Consider the following 10,187-nt stretch of genomic DNA (forward strand, 5'->3'; position numbering starts at 1 on the left):
CTCCTGTTGTTCTATGTTGACACTCGAAAAATTCAGAAAGTAATAAGAGGCAACGGATATCGTTTTGTCCCTAAAGGCGGCACGTTCCCTACCGAAATCATCACGCTTGTTGTGAGAAGCTCTGGTTTGTGAGAAGCTTATACCCAAACCTGCCCGAAATGGGACAAAAAATTTACCACGGCATGTTGATGCCGCTCCATGATAGCCTGCCAAGTTTCATCAATTTCAGACGAGTTTTGGACTTACTAGAATTTAAAACCCAGGCATCTCAATGTTTGCAGCCGAGTGACGGTGGCAGGGTGTGTGAAATTCATTCCCATTTCTTGCATGGGACCTAAGCATGCAACCAAGGACACATATTTGATTTTTCAACCAGTTTATATGCACAGGAGAATGTGCATGTAGTTCAAATTTGAATTATGCACATAAAATGCCTGGAAAACCCAGTTAATGTATAAAAATGTCCAAACGAACCCCGAAAAATTCCAATATTGAACACAACGCTCCTGTTGTTCTATGTTGACACTCGAAAAATTCAGAAAGTAATAAGAGGCAACGGATATCGTTTTGTCCCTAAAGGCGGCACGTTCCCTACCGAAATCATCACGCTTGTTGTGAGAAGCTCTGGTTTGTGAGAAGCTTATACCCAAACCTGCCCGAAATGGGACAAAAAATTTACAACGGCATGTTGATGCCGCTCCATGATAGCATGCCAAGTTTCATGAATTTCAGACGAGTTTTGGATTTACTAGAATTTAAAAACCAAGTATCTCAATGTTTGTGGCCGAGTGACGGTGGCAGGGTGTGTGAAATTCATTCCCATTTCTTGCATGGGACCTAAGCATGCAACCAAGGACACATATTTGATTTTTCAACCATTTTATATGCACTGGAGAATGTGCATGTAGTTCAATTTTGAATTATGCGCATAAAATGCCTGGAAAACCCAGTTAATGTATAAAAATGTCCAAACGAACCCCGAAAAATTCCCAATTTGAATACAACACTCCTGTTGTTCTATGTTGACACTTGAAAATTTTTGAAAGCAAAAAGAGGCGTTTCGTCCCCAAACGAGCCACGTTCCCTACCGAAACCATCACGCTTGTTGTGAGAAGCTCTAGTTTGTGAGAAGCTTATATCCAAACCTGCCCCAAATGGGACAAAAAATTACCACGGCATATTGATGTCGCTCCATGATAGCATGCCAAGTTTCATGAATTTCAGATGAGTTTTGGATTTACTAGAATTTAAAACCCAGGAATCTCAATGTTTTGCGGCCGAGTGACGGTGGCAGGGTGTGTGAAATTCATTCCCATTTCTTGCATGGGACCTAAGCATGCAACCAAGGACACATATTTGATTTTTCAACCATTTTATATGCACAGGAGAATGTGCATGTAGTTCAAATTTGAATTATGTGCATAAAATGCCTGGAAAACCCAGTTAATGTATAAAAATGTCCAAACGAACCCCGAAAAATTCCAAATTTGAACACAACACTCCTGTTGTTCTATGTTGACACTCGAAAAATTCAGAAAGTAATAAGAGGCAACGGATATCGTTTTGTCCCTAAAGGCGGCACGTTCCCTACCAAAATCATCACGCTTGTTGTGAGAAGCTCTGGTTTGTGAGAAGCTTATACCCAAACCTGCCCGAAATGGGACAAAAAATTTCCCACGGCATGTTGATGCCGCTCCATGATAGCCTGCCAAGTTTCATCAATTTCAGACGAGTTTTGGATTTACTAGAATTTAAAACCCAGGCATCTCAATGTTTGCGGCCGAGTGACGGTGGCAGGGTGTGTGAAATTCATTCCCATTTCTTCCATGGGACCTAAGCATGCAACCAAGGACACATATTTGATTTTTCAACCAGTTTATATGCACAGGAGAATGTGCATGTAGTTCAAATTTGAATTATGCGCATAAAATGCCTGGAAAACCCAGTTAATGTATAAAAATGTCCAAACGAACCCCGAAAAATTCCAATATTGAACACAATACTCCTGTTGTTCTATGTTGACACTCGAAAAATTCAGAAAGTAATAAGAGGCAACGGATATCGTTTTGTCCCTAAAGGCGGCACGTTCCCTACCGAAACCATCACGCTTGTTGTGAGAAGCTCTGGTTTGTGAGAAGCTTATACCCAAACCTGCCCGAAATGGGACAAAAATTTACCACGGCATCTTGAGGCCGCTCCATGATAGCATGCCAAGTTTCATGAATTTCAGACGAGTTTTGGATTTAATCGAATTTAAAAACCAAGTATCTCAATGTTTGTGGCCGAGTGACGGTGGCAGGGTGTGTGAAATTCAATCCCATTTCTTGCATGGGACCTAAGCATGCAACCAAGGACACATATTTTATTTTTCAACCATTTTATATGCACAGGAGAATGTGCATGTAGTTCAAACTTTAATTATGCGCATAAAATGCCCGGTAAACCCAGTTAATGTATAAAAATGTCCAAACGAACCCCGAAAAATTCCAAAATTGAACACAACACTCCTGTTGTTCTATGTTGACACTCGAAACATTTAGAAAGCAATAAGAGGCAACGGATAACGTTTCGTCCCCAAAGGTGGCACTATCCCTAACGAAACCATCACGCTTGTTGTGAGAAGCTCTGGTTTCTGAGAAGCTTATACACAAAGCTGCCCAAATGGGACAAAAGATTTACCACGGCATGTTGATGCCGCTCCATGATAGCCTGCCAAGTTTCATCAATTTCAGACGAGTTTTGGATTTAATAGAATTTAAAACCCAGTAATCTCAATGTTTTGCGGCCCAGTGACGGTGGCAGTGTGTGTGAAATTCATTCCCATTTCTTGCATGGGACCTAAGCATGCAACCAAGGACACATATTTGATTTTTCAACCATTTTATACGCACAAGAGAATGTGCATGTAGTTCAAATTTGAATTATGCGCATAAAATTAATGGAAAACCCAGTTAATGTATAAAAATGTCCAAACGAACCCCGAAAAATTCCAATATTGAGCACAACACTCCTGTTGTTCTATGTTGACACTCGAAAAATTCAGAAAGTAATAAGAGGCAACGGATATCGTTTTGTCCCTAAAGGCGGCACGTTCCCTACCGAAATCATCACGCTTGTTGTGAGAAGCTCTGGTTTGTGTGAAGCTTATACCCAAACCTGCCCGAAATGGGACAAAAAATTTACCACGGCATGTTGATGCCGCTCCATGATAGCCTGCCAAGTTTCATCAATTTCAGACGAGTTTTGGATTTACTAGAATTTAAAACCCAGGCACCTCAATGTTTGCGGCCGAGTGACGGTGGCAGGGTGTGTGAAATTCATTCCCATTTCTTGCATGGGACCTAAGCATGCAACCAAGGACACATATTTGATTTTTCAACCAGTTTATATGCACAGGAGAGTGTGCATGTAGTTCAATTTTGAATTATGCACATAAAATGCCTGGAAAAACCAGTTAATGTATAAAAATGTCCAGACGAACCCCGAAAAATTCCAATATTGAACACAACGCTCCTGTTGTTCTATGTTGACACTCGAAAAATTCAGAAAGTAATAAGAGGCAACGGATATCATTTTGTCCCTAAAGGCGGCACGTTCCCTACCGAAATCATCACGCTTGTTGTGAGAAGCTCTGGTTTGTGAGAAGCTTATACCCAAACCTGCCCGAAATGGGACAAAAAATTTACAACGGCATGTTGATGCCGCTCCATGATAGCATGCCAAGTTTCATGAATTTCAGACGAGTTTTGGATTTACTAGAATTTAAAAACCAAGTATCTCAATGTTTGTGGCCGAGTGACGGTGCCAGGGTGTGTGAAATTCATTCCCATTTCTTGCATGGGACCTAAGCATGCAACCAAGGACACATATTTTATTTTTCAACCAGTTTATATGCACTGGAGAATGTGCATGTAGTTCAAATTTGAATTATGCGCATAAAATGCCTGGAAAACCCAGTTAATGTATAAAAATGTCCAAACGAACCCCGAAAAATTCCAAATTTGAATACAACACTCCTGTTGTTCTATGTTGACACTTGAAAATTTTTGAAAGCAAAAAGAGGCGTTTCGTCCCCAAACGAGCCACGTTCCCTACCGAAACCATCACGCTTGTTGTGAGAAGCTCTAGTTTGTGAGAAGCTTATACCCAAACCTGCCCCAAATGGGACAAAAAATTACCAAGGCATATTGATGTCGCTCCATGATAGCATGCCAAGTTTCATGAATTTGAGACGAGTTTTGGATTTACTAGAATTTAAAACCCAGGAATCTCAATGTTTTGCGGCCGAGTGACGGTGGCAGGGTGTGTGAAATTCATTCCCATTTCTTGCATGGGACCTAAGCATGCAACCAAGGACACATATTTGATTTTTCAACAATTTTATATGCACAGGAGAATGTGCATGTAGTTCAAATTTGAATTATGTGCATAAAATGCCTGGAAAACCCAGTTAATGTACAAAAATGTCCAAACGAACCCCGAAAAATTCCAAATTTGAACACAACACTCCTGTTGTTCTATGTTGACACTCGAAAAATTCAGAAAGTAATAAGAGGCAACGGATATCGTTTTGTCCCTAAAGGCGGCACGTTCCCTACCGAAATCATCACGCTTGTTGTGAGAAGCTCTGGTTTGTGAGAAGCTTATACCCAAACCTGCCCGAAATGGGACAAAAAATTTACAACGGCATGTTGATGCCGCTCCATGATAGCATGCCAAGTTTCATGAATTTCAGACGAGTTTTGGATTTACTAGAATTTAAAACCCAGGCATCTCAATGTTTGCGGCCGAGTGACGGTGGCAGGGTATGTGAAATTCATTCCCATTTCTTGCATGGGACCTAAGCATGCAACCAAGGACACATATTTGATTTTTCAACCAGTTTATATGCACAGGAGAATGTGCATGTAGTTCAAATTTGAATTATGCGCATAAAATGCCTGGAAAACCCAGTTAATGTATAAAAATGTCCAAACGCACCCCGAAAAATTCCAATATTGAACACAATACTCCTGTTGTTCTATGTTGACACTCGAAAAATTCAGAAAGTAATAAGAGGCAACGGATATCGTTTTGTCCCTAAAGGCGGCACGTTCCCTACCGAAACCATCACGCTTGTTGTGAGAAGCTCTGGTTTGTGAGAAGCTTATACCCAAACCTGCCCGAAATGGGAGAAAAATTTACCACGGCATCTTGAGGCCGCTCCATGATAGCATGCCAAGTTTCATGAATTTCAGACGAGTTTTGGATTTAATCGAATTTAAAAACCAAGTATCTCAATGTTTGTGGCCGAGTGACGGTGGCAGGGTGTGTGAAATTCATTCCCATTTCTTGCATGGGACCTAAGCATGCAACCGAGGACACATATTTTATTTTTCAACCAGTTTATATGCACTGGAGAATGTGCATGTAGTTCAAATTTGAATTATGCGCATAAAATGCCTGGAAAACCCAGTTAATGTATAAAAATGTCCAAACAAACCCCGAAAAATTCCAAATTTGAATACAACACTCCTGTTGTTCTATGTTGACACTCGAAAATTTGTGAAAGCAAAAATTTACCACGGCCTGTTGATGCCGCTCCATGATAGCATGCCAAGTTTCATGAATTTCAGACGAGTTTTGGATTTATTAGAATTTAAAACCCAGGCATCTCAATGTTTGCGGCCGAGTGACGGTGGCAGGGTGTGTGAAATTCATTCCCATTTCTTGCATGGGACCTAAGCATGCAACCAAGGACACATATTTGATTTTTCAACCAGTTTGTATGCACAGGAGAATGTGCATGTAGTTCAAATTTGAATTATGCGCATAAAATGCCTGGAAAACCCAGTTAATGTATAAAAATGTCCAAACGAACCCCGAAAAATTCCAATATTGAACACAACACTCCTGTTGTTCTATGTTGACACTCGAAAAATTATGAAAGTAATAAGAGGCAACGGATATCGTTTTGTCCCTAAAGGCGGCACGTTCCCTACCGAAACCATCACGCTTGTTGTGAGAAGCTCTGGTTTGTGAGAAGCTTATACCCAAACCTGCCCGAAATGGGACAAAAATTTTACCACGGCATGTTGATGCCGCTCCATGATAGCATGCCAAGTTTCATGAATTTCAGACGAGTTTTGGATTTACTAGAATTTAAAACCCAGGAATCTCAATGTTTTGCGGCCGAGTGACGGTGGCAGGGTGTGTGAAATTCATTCCCATTTCTTGCATGGGACCTAAGCATGCAACCAAGGACACATATTTGAGTTTTCAACCAGTTTATATGCACAGGAGAATGTGCATGTAGTTCAAATTTGAATTATGCGCATAAAATGCCTGGAAAACCCAGTTAATGTATAAAAATGTCCAAATGAACCCCGAAAAATTCCAATATTGAACACAATACTCCTGTTGTTCTATGTTGACACTCGAAAAATTCAGAAAGTAATAAGAGGCAACGGATATCGTTTTGTCCGTAAAGGCGGCACGTTCCCTACCGAAACCATCACGCTTGTTGTAAGAAGCTCTGGTTTGTGAGAAGCTTATACCCAAACCTGCCCGAAATGGGACAAAAATTTACCATGGCATCTTGATGCCGCTCCATGATAGCATGCCAAGTTTCATGAATTTCAGACGAGTTTTGGATTTAATCGAATTTAAAAACCAAGTATCTCAATGTTTGTGGCCGACTGACGGTGGCAGGGTGTGTGAAATTCATTCCCATTTCTTGCATGGGACCTAAGCATGCAACCAAGGACACATATTTTATTTTTCAACCAGTTTATATGCACTAGAGAATGTGCATGTAGTTCAAATTTGAATTATGCGCATAAAAAGCCTGGAAAACCCAGTTAATGTATAAAAATGTCCAAACGAACCCCGAAAAATTCCAAATTTGAATACAACACTCCTGTTGTTCTATGTTGACACTCGAAAATTTTTGAAAGCAAAAAGAGGCGTTTCGTCCCCAAACGTGGCACGTTCCCTACCGAAACCATCACGCTTGTTGTGAGAAGCTCTAGTTTGTGAGAAGCTTATACCCAAGCCTGCCCCAAATGGGACAAAAAAATTACCACAGCATGTTCATGTCGCTCCATTATAGCATGCCAAGTTTCATGAATTTCAAACGAGTTTTGGATTTACTAGAATTTAAAACCCAGGAATCTCAATGTTTTGCGGCCGAGTGACGGTGGCAGGGTGTGTGAAATTCATTCCCATTTCTTGCATGGGACCTAAGCATGCAACCAAGGACACATATTTGATTTTTCAACCATTTTATATGCACAGGAGAATGTGCATGTAGTTCAAATTTGAATTATGCGCATAAAATGCCTGGAAAACCCAGTTAATGTATAAAAATGTCCAAACGAACCCCGAAAAATTCCAATATTGAACACAACACTCCTGTTGTTCTATGTTGACACTCGAAAAATTCAGAAAGTAATAAGAGGCAACGGATATCGTTTTGTCCCTAAAGGCGGCACGTTCCCTACCGAAATCATCACGCTTGTTGTGAGAAGCTCTGGTTTGTGAGAAGCTTATACCCAAACCTGCCCGAAATGGGACAAAAAATTTACCACGGCCTGTTGATGCCGCTCCATGATAGCATGCCAAGTTTCATGAATTTCAGACGAGTTTTGGATTTACTAGAATTTAAAACCCAGGCATCTCAATGTTTGCGGCCGAGTGACGGTGGCAGGGTGTGTGAAATTCATTCCCATTTCTTGCATGGGACCTAAGCATGCAACCAAGGACACATATTTGATTTTTCAACCAGTTTGTATGCACAGGAGAATGTGCATGTAGTTCAAATTTGAATTATGCGCATAAAATGCCTGGAAAACCCAGTTAATGTATAAAAATGTCCAAACGAACCCCGAAAAATTCCAATATTGAACACAACACTCCTGTTGTTCTATGTTGACACTCGAAAAATTAAGAAAGTAATAAGAGGCAACGGATATCGTTTTGTCCCTAAAGGCGGCACGTTCCCTACCGAAACCATCACGCTTGTTGTGAGAAGCTCTGGTTTGTGAGAAGCTTATACCCAAACCTGCCCGAAATGGGACAAAAAGTTTACCACGGCATGTTGATGCCGCTCCATGATAGCATGCCAAGTTTCATGAATTTCAGACGAGTTTTGGATTTACTAGAATTTAAAAACCAAGTCTCTCAATGTTTGTGGCCGAGTGACGGTGGCAGGGTGTGTGAAATTCATTCCCATTTCTTGCGTGGGACCTAAGCATGCAACCAAGGACACATATTTGATTTTTCAACCAGTTTATATGCACTAGAGAATGTGCATGTAGTTCAAATTTGAATTATGCGCATAAAATGCCTGGAAAACCCAGTTAATGTATAAAAATGTCCAAACGAACCCTGAAAAATTACAAATTTGAATACAACACTCCTGTTGTTCTATGTTGACACTCGAAAAATTTTTAAAGCAAAAAGAGGCGTTTCGTCCCCAAACGTGCCACGTTCCCTACCGAAACCATCACGCTTGTTGTGAGAAGCTCTAGTTTGTGAGAAGCTTATACCCAAACCTGCCCCAAATGGGACAAAAAAATTACCACAGCATGTTGATGTCGCTCCATTATAGCATGCCAAGTTTCATGAATTTCAGACGAGTTTTGGATTTACTAGAATTTAAAACCCAGGAATCTCAATGTTTTGCGGCCGAGTGACGGTGGCAGGGTGTGTGAAATTCATTCCCATTTCTTGCATGGGACCTAAGCATGCAACCAAGGACACATATTTGATTTTTCAACCATTTTATATGCACAGGAGAATGTGCATGTAGTTCAAATTTGAATTATGCGCATAAAATGCCTGGAAAACCCAGTTAATCTATAAAAATGTCCAAACGAACCCCGAAAAATTCCAATATTGAACACAACACTCATGTTGTTCTATGTTGACACTCGAAAAATTCAGAAAGTAATAAGAGGCAACGGATATCGTTTTGTCCCTAAAGGCGGCACGTTCCCTACCGAAACCATCACGCTTGTTGTGAGAAGCTCTGGTTTGTGAGAAGCTTATACCCAAACCTGCCCGAAATGGGACAAAAAAATTACCACGGCATGTTGATGCCGCTCCATGATAGCATGCCAAGTTTCATGAATTTCAAACGAGTTTTGGACTTACTAGAATTTAAAACCCAGGAATCTCAATGTTTTGCGACCGAGTGATGGTGGCAGGGTGTGTGAAATTCATTCCCATTTCTTGCATGGGACCTAAGCATGCAACCAAGGACACATATTTGATTTTTGAACCATTTTATATGCACAGGAGAATGTGCATGTAGTTCAAATTTGAATTATGCGCATAAAATGCCTGGAAAACCCTGTTAATGTATAAAAATGTCCAAACGAACCCCGAAAAATTCCAATATTGAACACAACACTCCTGTTGTTCTATGTTGACACTCGAAAAATTCAGAAAGTAATAAGAGGCAACGGATATCGTTTTGTCCCTAAAGGCGGCACGTTCCCTACCGAAACCATCACGCTTGTTGTGAGAAGCTCTGGTTTGTGAGAAGCTTATACCCAAACCTGCCCCAAATGGGACAAAAAATTTACCACGACCTGTTGATGCCGCTCCATTATAGCATGCCAAGTTTCATGAATTTCAGACGAGTTTTGGATTTACTAGAATTTAAAACCCAGGCATCTCAATGTTTGCGGCCGAGTGACGGTGGCAGGGTGTGTGAAATTCATTCCCATTTCTTGCATGGGACCTAAGCATGCAACCAAGGACACATATTTGATTTTTCAACCAGTTTGTATGCACAGGAGAATGTGCATGTAGTTCAAATTTGAATTGTGCGCATAAAATGCCTGGAAAACCCAGTTAATGTATAAAAATGTCCAAACAAACCCCGAAAAATTCCAATATTGAACACAACACTCCTGTTGTTCTATGTTGACACTCGAAAAATTCAGAAAGTAATAAGAGGCAACGGATAACGTTTTGTCCCTAAAGGCGGCACGTTCCCTACCGAAACCATCACGCTTGTTGTGAGAAGCTCTGGTTTGTGAGAAGCTTATACCCAAACCTGCCCGAAATGGGACAAAAATTTTACCACGGCATGTTGATGCCGCTCCATGATAGCATGCCAAGTTTCATGAATTTCAGACGAGTTTTGGATTTACTAGAATTTAAAAACCAAGTATCTCAATGTTTGTGGCCGAGTGACG

This window comes from Triticum aestivum, chromosome 1D (assembly GCF_018294505.1).
Source record: "Triticum aestivum cultivar Chinese Spring chromosome 1D, IWGSC CS RefSeq v2.1, whole genome shotgun sequence".
NCBI classification, from domain to species: domain Eukaryota; kingdom Viridiplantae; phylum Streptophyta; class Magnoliopsida; order Poales; family Poaceae; genus Triticum; species Triticum aestivum.